The following is a 10,412-nucleotide window of genomic DNA, read 5'->3' on the forward strand; positions in this document are numbered from 1 at the left end:
GATGCAGCTCTGATCCCGCATTGCTGTGGCTGTGGTGGAGGCCAGCAGCTGTAATTCCGATTTGACCTCTGACTAGGAACTTCCATATGCCATGGGTGCGGTCCTAAAAAATACGTACATATATACATACATACATACATACATACATACCGCCGTCATCAAATGAAAACTGGGTCTCCAGGAGGGCCCTCCTGATTGAGTCCCCTATGCCCTTTCCTCTCTTTATTTTTTCAGTGTTCCTATAAATTTGTTCCTCCTTCCAGAGTCATTTGAGAAGGCGTGGGACAAAGTAAGTCAGGCTTGGAGTACAAAATTTGGGTTCTGGTCCTGACTTAGTCATCTACTATCCCTGAGAGGGAGAGGGGTGATTAATTTCACTGTGCCTCAAGTTTTTCTCTGCTTTTTTAGCTGGGGCAAGGTGTTCTCTTTCTTTCTTTCTCGTTTTTTTAGGGCCACATCCACAGCATATGGAGGTTCCCAGGCTAGGGATCACCTCGGAGCCGGAGCTGCACCACAACCACAGCCATAGCAACGCCAGATCCAAGCCAAGTCTGTGACCTACACCACAGCTCACGGCAACCCTGGATCCTTTAACTCACTGGGCAAGGCCAGGAATCAAACCTGTGTCCTCATGGATGCTAGTCAGATTTGTTTCCATTGAGCCATGATGAGAACTCCACAGATGTCTTCTTTTCCAAATGATGTTATTGAATGACTGTTGCCGTCTGTTTTTATTATTTTTATTTATTTATTTATTTTTATTATTATTTTTTTTTAGAGCCATACCTGCAGCATATGGAGGTTCCCAGGCTAGGGGTAGAATCAGAGCTAAAGCTGTTGGCCTACGCCACAGCCACAGCAACGCGGGATCCGAGCCACATCTGGGAACTACACCACAGCTCACGGCCAGATCCTTAACCCACTGAGCAAGGCCATGATTGAACCTGCAACCTCATGGTTCCTAGTCGGATTCGTTAACCACTGAGCCACAACGGAAACTCAAGCCAGCTGTTTTTAAATCTCTCCATCTTCAACCCGTGAGAAAGGAGTGGTGGCCCATTTTACAGACATGGAAAAGGAACCTCAAGTGAAAATCTAGGGAACATCAACTTAACGAACAGATCCCGGTACAAACACCAGCTTTGACATTTAATGTCTGTCTGAACATAAGCAAGTTACTTCGATTCTCCCTCCTCAGTTTTCCTTGTCTATGCAATGGAATTAATACCTAGGGTCACAGGAGGGTTGTGTGGCTTAAACAATGCACAGTTCAGGTACCCAGCACCTTGAATTAGTGAGCCATTCAGTGTTCAGATTTCTGCCTGACATCAAAAACTGAGGTAGGATTTGAACCTTTGTCAGTCTGATTCCAGAGCATTGCTTTTGTCCCCAAACTCCCTATGCCCTTAGCCTGCATTTTTAAAAATCATGTTCAAGCCAATTTACACATGGAATTGAAAACTCTTGGCTCCAGATTGGATCAAAAGAATCTGTTTTAGACTTGGGCAACCTGTAATCCAGGACCTGGGCTTATCTACCCAGGTTGGCATTTGTGGAATTTTCTGGAGGCTTGGTTCTCCGTTTGGCTTTGGAAGCCATGCTTGGATTGAGGACGGCTGAGAGTGGGTAGAAACAGACTGAGTCTCCTCCAGCAGGTTTCAAACAGTCACCAGAGCCCTAGGACAGGTGGAATGGAGAAGTGGTTCACAAACTTTTTGTGCCTTAGTATTTCCTAGAGGACAATTGTGTAGAGCTAGAGCTCAGATATTTGCAACTTTAACAGCTTCCCCGCTGTTCCGATGCTCAGGACATTCTTTGATTCGACAACAGATATTGTGCACCTAGTATTTAAATTCCCTGGACACCGAGCAGTGAACAAGACAGGCATGCTTCCTGCCTTCTTGTTCTTTATTATCTCCTGGAGGAAAGAGACATTAGATCATCACACAATTAGTTATTTAAATGATAATCATGGAGTTCCTGTTGTGGCTCTGCTCTGTGGTTAACGAATCCGACTAGGAACCGTGAGGTTGCGGGTTCGATCTCTGGCCTCGCTCAGTGGGTTAAGGATCAGGTGTTGCCGTTTGCCGTGGTGTAGGTCGCAGACGCAGCTCGGATCCCGCATTGCTGTGGCTGTGGTGTAGGCTGGCAGCTACAGCTCTGATTAGACCCCTAGCCTGGGAACCTCCATATGCCTCGGGTGCAGCCCTAGAAAAGACAAATAAATAAACAAACAAATAAATAAATAAATAAAATGATAATTGTGATCTGCACCTCAAATGAGAGATAGGAGGTGCTGTTAGAGTATTTCCAGCCTAGAATCAGAAGCTTTTCTTCCAAGAAAATAGGTTGGACTTCTGCAGAAACTAAAACACATCCTAGAAGAGTGGTTTCCACCCACGGAAGCACCTTCTTGGAAACTGAGGGCTCCATGGAACAATTAGAAAACTGCTCATCTACATTCCTCTGTAGGGGATGCTGCGGTGTGCAACCCAGGCTGTGGCACCCGTTCCTTCCCACTCCACTGGGGATGATGGTTGCTGAAGGATCTCAGCTGAGTGCCTTTCTGGGAACTGCCCTAAACCGAAGGGAGTGACCAAGCTCACAGTCATGCCCCTCCAGGCAGTCTGCCTCCAATGACTGGTTGATGGGAGAGGAGTCTACAAAGGCCTGCCCCTTTGCCTCCATTTGAAACAACTGAAGGGGGAGTTCCCATTGTGGCTCAGCGGTAACAACCGGATCAGTATCCATGTGGACGCAGGTTCTATGGCTGGCCTCACTCAGTAAGTTAAGAATCTGGCATTGCCGTGAGCTTTGTGTAGGTCGCAGACTAGGGTCGGGTCTGGCCTTGCTGTGGCTGTGGTGTGGGCCAGCAGCTCCAGCTCCAACTTGACGTCTAGCCTGGAAACTTCCATATGTTGCAGGTTCAGCCCTAAAAAGCAAAAAAAAAAAAAAAAAAAAAAAAAAAAAAAGAGAGAGAGAGAGAGAGGAAGGAAAAGGAAGGGAGGAAGAAACAGAAAGATAAACAACTGAAGGATTGTCCCAGCTCTAGTGCTCTGAGGCCAGTCTGCTCAGCCCTGCTTCTCCTGGTCCTCCGATCCCCAGCAAAACTCCTATATGCAAATTTCCACCTCAGAGTCTGCTTACCAAGGTACTTAACCTAAGACACTCTTACAGATGGTGAAAATAAAGACCAGAGAGGAGAAAGGTCTTGGGTGAGCTCTCACGAGCCTGAACCTTCAGATCCCTCTTCACAGTTTGTCACCACCCTGCGTCAGAGTCCTACAACTTCCGGTGCCAACTTTCTCTTCCTGAGATTGGAGGCAACAGCTGCGATGCTGAAGGGGCAGAAAAGATTCTCGCCCTCATCCCCAGTCCCATGACTGGAAACCTTGGGCAAGTCACTTGCCCCCTCTGGGAAGAAAGGTAAGTACTCTCGTGTTCCTGGTTCTGAGAAAAACCATGTCTCAGCAGGTTATAGCAGCAGAATTTCTTTCCCCTCATGTCTGAATCACCTCTGATCTCAATATTGGTTCACATCAGGGAGAACCTTGCGCTTCTGTCCCAATTCTCAGTTTCTTTTCTTTTCTTTCTGTCTTTTTTTTTTTTTTTTTTTTTTTTTTTAGAGCCACATCCACAGCATATGGAAATTCCCGGGCTAGGGTCAAAAGGGGTCTCGGAGTGCAGCTGCCTGCCTGCTCCATAGTCACAGCAACACCACATCCAAGCCACATCCAAGCCATGCCAGATCCTTAACCCACTGAGCAAGGCCAGGGATCGAAACTACATCCTCAAGGATACTAGTTGGGTTCTTAACCTGCTGAGTCACAACAGGAACTTCTACCAATTCTCAGTTTTTAAATTCACATTCCAAGTAGGAACCCATTTTCTTGGTTCATGCTAACATTATTGAGTGCTTTCTTTGTTCCAGACACTGCTAGATGCTGGCAGTACAGCAGTGAATAAGACAGACACCGTCCTGGTCCTCGTGGACTTAAAATCCAGTGGAAAAGATGAACATCACACAAATACTTGTGATGCGTCCCAGGCAAATAAAAGCAGAGGGAGCCATGAGATCGTGCGCCTGGGGAACCCCTACACGCGGTGTGGAGGTTCCCAGAGAGATACCTCAGACTTGAAGGGTGAGAAAGGGTTGGCCAAGGGTTCAAGTGAAGAAAGGAATGTGGAACAAAAAAGATTTCTGGCAGAGGAAACAGCATGGGAGAAGATGTGAAACAGGAAGACAGCCCAGCATGGGCAGAGGGAGAAGAGAGAATATGAAGAAGGGTGAGGTAAGAAGGTGGCCCAGGGCAGACCTGGCATGTTAAGACTTTTGGACTTTATCCTATTGGCAATGGGAAGTCTTCAAAGGATATATTAGGTTTTGTTTTGTTTGTTTGTTTGTTTGTTTTTCTTTTGTATTTTTAGGGCTGCACCCAAGGTATATGGAAGTTCCCAGGCTAGGGGTTGAATTGGAGCTGTTGCTGCCGGCCTACACCACAGCCAGAGCAACGCCAGATCCAAGCTACATCTGTGACCTACACCACAGCTCACGGCAACGTCAGATCCTTAACCCACTGAGCAAGGCCAGGGATCGAACCCGCAACCTCTTGGTTCCTGGTGGGATTGTTTCCACTGCGCCACAATGGGAACTCCCAGGATATTTTATTTATTACAGAATAGATGCTATGGTGGACTGAATGTTCATGTCCTTCTCAAATCCTTTTTCTTTTTTTTTTTTTTTCTTTTTAAGAGCTACACCTAGGGCATATGGAAGTTCCCGGGCTAGGGGTCATTTCAGAGCTGTAACTGCCGGCCTCACACCACAGCCACAGCCACAGCAACAAGGGATCCAAGCTGCCTCTGTGACTTACATCACAGCTCACGGCAATGCCTGACCCTTAACCCACTGAGCCAAGCCGGGGCTTGAACCTGAATCCTCATGGATACTAGTTGGGTTCTTAACCCGCTGGGATACAACCCTTTGGGAACTCTCCCCACCACCACCTTTTTTTTTTCCCTCTCAAATTCTTATGTTGAAACCCTAATCCCCAGTGTGATGGTATTTGGAGATGGGGCCTTTGGGAGGTGATTAGGTAATGAGTATGGACCCCTCATGATGGTTTGGGGTCCTTAAAAGAAGGGACAAGGAGTTCCCTTCGTGGTGCAGTGGTTAACGAATCCGACTAGGAACCATGAGGGTGCGGGTTCGGTCCCTGCCCTTGCTCAGTGGGTTAAGGATCCGCCGTTGCCGTGAGCTGTGGTGTAGGTTGCAGACGCGGCTCGGATCCTGCGTTGCTGTGGCTCTGGCGTAGGCCGGTGGCTACAGCTCCGATTCGGCCCCCAGCCTGGGAACCTCCATATGCTGTGAGAGCGGCCTGAGAAATGGCAAAAAGACAAAAAAAAAAAAAAAAAAAAAGGGACAAGAGAGATCTTGCTTTCTCTCTCTCTTTCTCTCCACCACGTGAGGATGCGGGCATTCATCAGGAACCAAATGGGCTGGTACCTTGATCTTGGACTTCCCAGCCTCTGGAACTGTGGAGACATACATTTCTATTGTTTAGGCCACCCAGTCTAAAATATTTTTGTTATAGCAGCCCCAAACCAGGCAATAATATTTTATTAGAAGAAGGAGTGGAGGAGTTCCTGTCGTGGCACATCGGAAACAAATCTGACCAGGAACCACGAGGTTTTGGGTTCGATCCCTGACCTCGCTCAGTGGGTTAAGGATGCAGAGTTACCATGAGCTGTGGTGTAGGTCACAGGCTTGGCTTGGATCCTGCGTTGCTGTGGCTGTGGTGTAGGCTGGCAGCTGTAGCTCCAATTTGACCCCTAGCCTGGGAACCTCCATATGCCGCAAGTGAGGCCCTAAAAAGAAAACAACAACAACAACAAAAAGAAGATGAAGAGGGAGTGGAGAAGGGACTAAGACTTATTTAGGACTTCCTGTGTGTCAGATACCTCATTAAGTAATTCACAAGCATGACCTTGTTTAATCCTCACAGCAGCCCTATACAGTAGAGCCTGTTCTTAGCTCCTTTTATTATAGATGGACATAGCGGAACCTAGGTTCAGAAGTCCCCTCAACCAGGGAGTTCCCGTTGTGGCACAGCAGAAACAAATCTGACTAGTATCCATGAGCGTGTGGGTTCGATCCCTGGCATCACTCAGTAGGTTAAGGATCTGGCACTGCTTCGAGCCACGGTGTAGGTCATAGATGCAGCTCGGATCCCATGTTGCTGTGGCCATGGTATAGGCTGGCAGCTATAGCTTTGATCTGACCCCTAAACTGAAGGGTCAAAAAAAAATTACTGGTGTCAGGGTCAAATGAGAAAATGTCTAGAGAGTGTGTGTTTGGTTAATTTAGTTCCTCCCTTTAGTGGAAGACAGGGATTGGGTCAACGTCATTCTCTCAGATTCCATATGCCACACCTGCAGTCCTAAAAATCAAAGAAAAAAAGAGAAAAAGGAAAAAAGTTCCCTCAACCAAAAAAGGTTTCTCTGGTTCCCCATCTCCACCTTGAGTGTATATCTCCCTTTTTTGACCTAAGCTTACCAAGTGCTTCTGCTTTTCGAAGGCATTTTTTTCTGTCTAATATTATAATCATATGCGTGGCTTGCTCGTTTCCCCACTCAACCACAAGCCCCATGTAGGCAGAGGTTTTTTCCTGCATGTTCACTGCTTTATCTCCAGAATCTAAAGCAGGATGTAGCATGTGGTGGAGACTGAAGAAATAAGATAGGTGTGGAATATATGTTTGTATCCACTAGGCTGCCTGGTCTAGTGCTGGGTCTGGGTAGCAATGTTCCAGAAATAACAGCCTCCCCATGTTTTGGGCCCGGAGTCTGCTCCTCTGCTCTGCCCGTCTCCCCCTGGCTGGTTGTCTGTTACGTCTGCAGCTCTCAGACTCTCAGCGTCCGTCTGGTGTCAGGGAAAGAGCTTGGACTTTGGAACCAGACAGACGAGGCTCAAATCTGAGTGCAAGTCCATCTGGAATGAGGCAGGGAATAAGTAAACAGAACCAAGTACCTATATGACCTTTGATAACTTTCTTGAATTTCCTCATCTATAAAATGGGACCTTTACCATCACAAATTATTGGTGTCAGATCTCCTGTGACTCATTGGGTTAAGGACCTGGTACGGCCACTGTGGCAGCCTGGGTCGCTGCTGGGGAGTTCGATCCCTGGCCTGGGAACTTCCACAGGCTGTGGACATAACCAAAAAAAAAGTTATTGTTGTCAGGATCAAGTGAGAAAATGTCTATAGGAGTTCCCATTGTGGCTCAGCAGAAACGAATCTGACTAGTATCCATGAGGATGAAGGTTTGATCCCTGGCCTCACTCAGTGGGTTTAGGATATGGTGTTGCCGTGAGCTATGGTGTAGGTTGCAGAGGCAGCTCAGATCCTACGTTGCTGTGGCTTTGGTGGAGGCCAGAGGCTGCAGCTCCGATTCAGCCCCCTAGTCTGGGAACCTCCATCTGCCACAGGTTCAGCCCTAGAAAGAGAAAAAGACTAAAAAAAAAAAAAAAAAAAAAAAAAAAAGAATGACTCTGAAATTTCAAAGAGATGTGAACTTAAGGAAGAAATGGGGGAAAATGATAAAGTTCTGTTTTAGGATGTCTTGTTGCTGAAGAGAAAAACAATCATATCAAACAAAGAAAGAGTATATAATCGTAAGTATGTAGTCTAAATGAAAGACTAAATGAAAGACAGTTAAGGACAAAAATTAATACCTGGATCATGTTATTGAGTTAAGTTATAGCAACTCGTTAGAGTGTTTTTTTAAAATCACTTATTTATTGGAGTTCTCATCGTGGCCCAGCGGAAACAAATCCAACTAGGAACCATGAGGTTGAGGATTCAATCCCTGGCCTTGCTCAGTGGGTTAAGGATCCGGCATTGCTGTGAGCTGTGGTGTAGGTCACAGATGCAGCTCGGACCTGGTGTTGCTGTGGCTATGGTGTAGGCTGGCAGCTGTAGCTCCGATTAGACCCCTACCTAGCCTGGAAACCTCCTTATGCTGAGGGTGCGGTGCTGAAAAGACAAAAAATAAAAAATAAAATAAATAATTTTTTAAAAATCACTTATTTATTCATGTGTTTATTTATGTATTTATTTGTGTATTTTTTGTTTATTTTTTTATTTTTTTATACCTGCACCCAGGGCATATGGAAGTTCCCAGGCCAGGGACCAAACCCTTGCCTCTGCAGCAAACAAGCAGCAGCAGTCAGATTCTTAACTCATTGCATCACAGCAGGAATTCCTTAAAAAAATTTTTTTTAATGTGAAAAATCAACGAATTATGTAAGAAAGAAAACCAAGGATTTCCCGTTGCGGCGCAGCAGAAAGGAATTCGACTAGGAACCATGAGGTTGCGGGTTCAATCCCTAGCCTCGCTCAGTGGGTTAAGGATCCAGTGTTGCCGTAAGCTGTGGTGTAGGTTTCAGAGGCGGCTTGAATCTGGTGTTGCTATGGCTATGGCACTGGCCAGCAGCTACAGCTCCGATTCGACCCCTAGCCTGGGAACCTCCATGTGCTGCAGTTGTGACCCATAAAAGACAAAAAGACCCCAAAAAAAAGAAAAAAAAAAGAAGAAAAATCAAACTGTCTTCTCATTGTTCTAATAACATCAAACAGATGCATTTCCTCAAACACAGCCTTGTATATGTAATTCTCCTGCTTCAATATCTTTGATGGATATATCTTGCCATTCCTTTTAGTTTTGCATTTAAGGACAGATTAGTTTTGGAGTTCCTCTCTGGTGCAGTGGTTTCAGGATCCAGCAATGTCACTGCAACAGTTTGGGTTGCTGCTGTGGCTCGGTTTTTATCCCTGTTTCAGGAACTTCCACATACCATGGGTGGGGCCAAAAAAGAAAAAAGGACAGATTAGTTTTGCCTGTTCTATGATCTCATGTAAGTAGAATTATACACTATGTATCTTTTGTTTATGATTTCTTTTGCTCAGCCTAATGTTTTTAAAGTGTATACATGAGTTGCCTATATTGGTAGGTCATTCCTTTTTGTACCTGAGTGCTATTTCATTGTATGAATATACACCCAGGTGATTCCTCTGTTTACCACTTAGTGAATATTTGGCTTGTTTCCAGTTTGCAGCTATTTGAATTAGGCCTCTAAAATATTCAGTTATACATCCTTTTGTGGACGTATATTTGCATTTCTCTTCGGTAAATACCTAGAAATGGAATCGCTGGGTTGTATGGCAAATATATGTTTAACTTTACAAAAAACTACCCAACTGTTTTCTAAAGTGGTTGTACAATTTTATACTCACCAGCAATATTCAAGAGTGTGAGTTGCTCCACCTCCTCTTTCATACTGGGTATAATCAGTCTTTTTCATTTTAGTCATTCTAATAGGTTTGTCATGGCATCAAAACTTTTTTGTGTGTGTCCTTCTAGGGCCGCACCCGAGGCATGTGGAGGTTCTCAGGCCAGGAGTCTAATTGAAGCTGCAGCTGCCAGCCTACGCCAGAGCCACAGCAACCCAGGATCCGAGCTGCGTCTGCGACCTACACCACAGCTCACGGCAACGCAGCATCCTTAACCCACTGAGCAAGGCCAGGGATCGAACCCACAACCTCATGGTTCCTAGTCGAACTCACCTCTGGTGTGCCACGATGGGAACTCCAAAACTTTTTTTTTTTTTTTGACCATGCCCATGGCATGCAAAAGTTCCTGGATGGAACTGTGCCACAGCTATGAGAATGCCAGGTCCTTAGCCCAATGCACCACCAGGCAACTCCTGTCACTGTACTTTTGATTTTTCTAGAATTTCACTTAAGTGGAAGTATTCATGGTGTAATCTTTTGTGAATGGCTTCTTTTGGTTAGCATAATGTTTTTGAGATTCATCATGATATTACATTTATCAGTAGTTTATTCCTTTTTGTTGTAAAATAGAAAACTAATGTATGGATATATATTGCAATTTGTTTATCCATTCACCAGTTAATGGATATTTGAGTTGTTTGCAATTTTGGCTATTATGAATAAAGCTGCTATTTGTGTGGGTATAGGTTTTCATTTTTCTTGGGTAAAAGCATAGGAGTGAAATTGTGGGGTCACGTGGTAAGTGGATATTGAGTTTTGTAAGAAATTTCCAAATCATTTTCCAAAGTGGCTTAGCATTTTGTATTCCATCAGCAACATATGAATTCCAATTGCTCTGCATCCTTGTTCAACACTTGGTATGGTCACCTTTTTTTTTTTTGTCTTTTTTGCTATTTCTAGGGCCCCTCCCTCGGCATATGGAGGTTCCCAGGCAAGGGGTTGAATCGGAGCCGTAGCCACCGGCCTATGCCAGAGCCACAGCAACGCGGGATCCGAGCGTCTGCAACCTACACCACAGCTCACGGCAACACCGGATTGTTAACCCACTGAGCAAGGCC

The sequence above is a fragment of the Sus scrofa genome, chromosome 6, assembly GCF_054392235.1.
Source record: "Sus scrofa isolate SSC_HxYL_T2T_F1_AM1 chromosome 6, Sscrofa_HxYL_maternal_Yorkshire_Landrace_v2.0, whole genome shotgun sequence".
Classification (NCBI taxonomy): Eukaryota; Metazoa; Chordata; class Mammalia; order Artiodactyla; family Suidae; genus Sus; species Sus scrofa.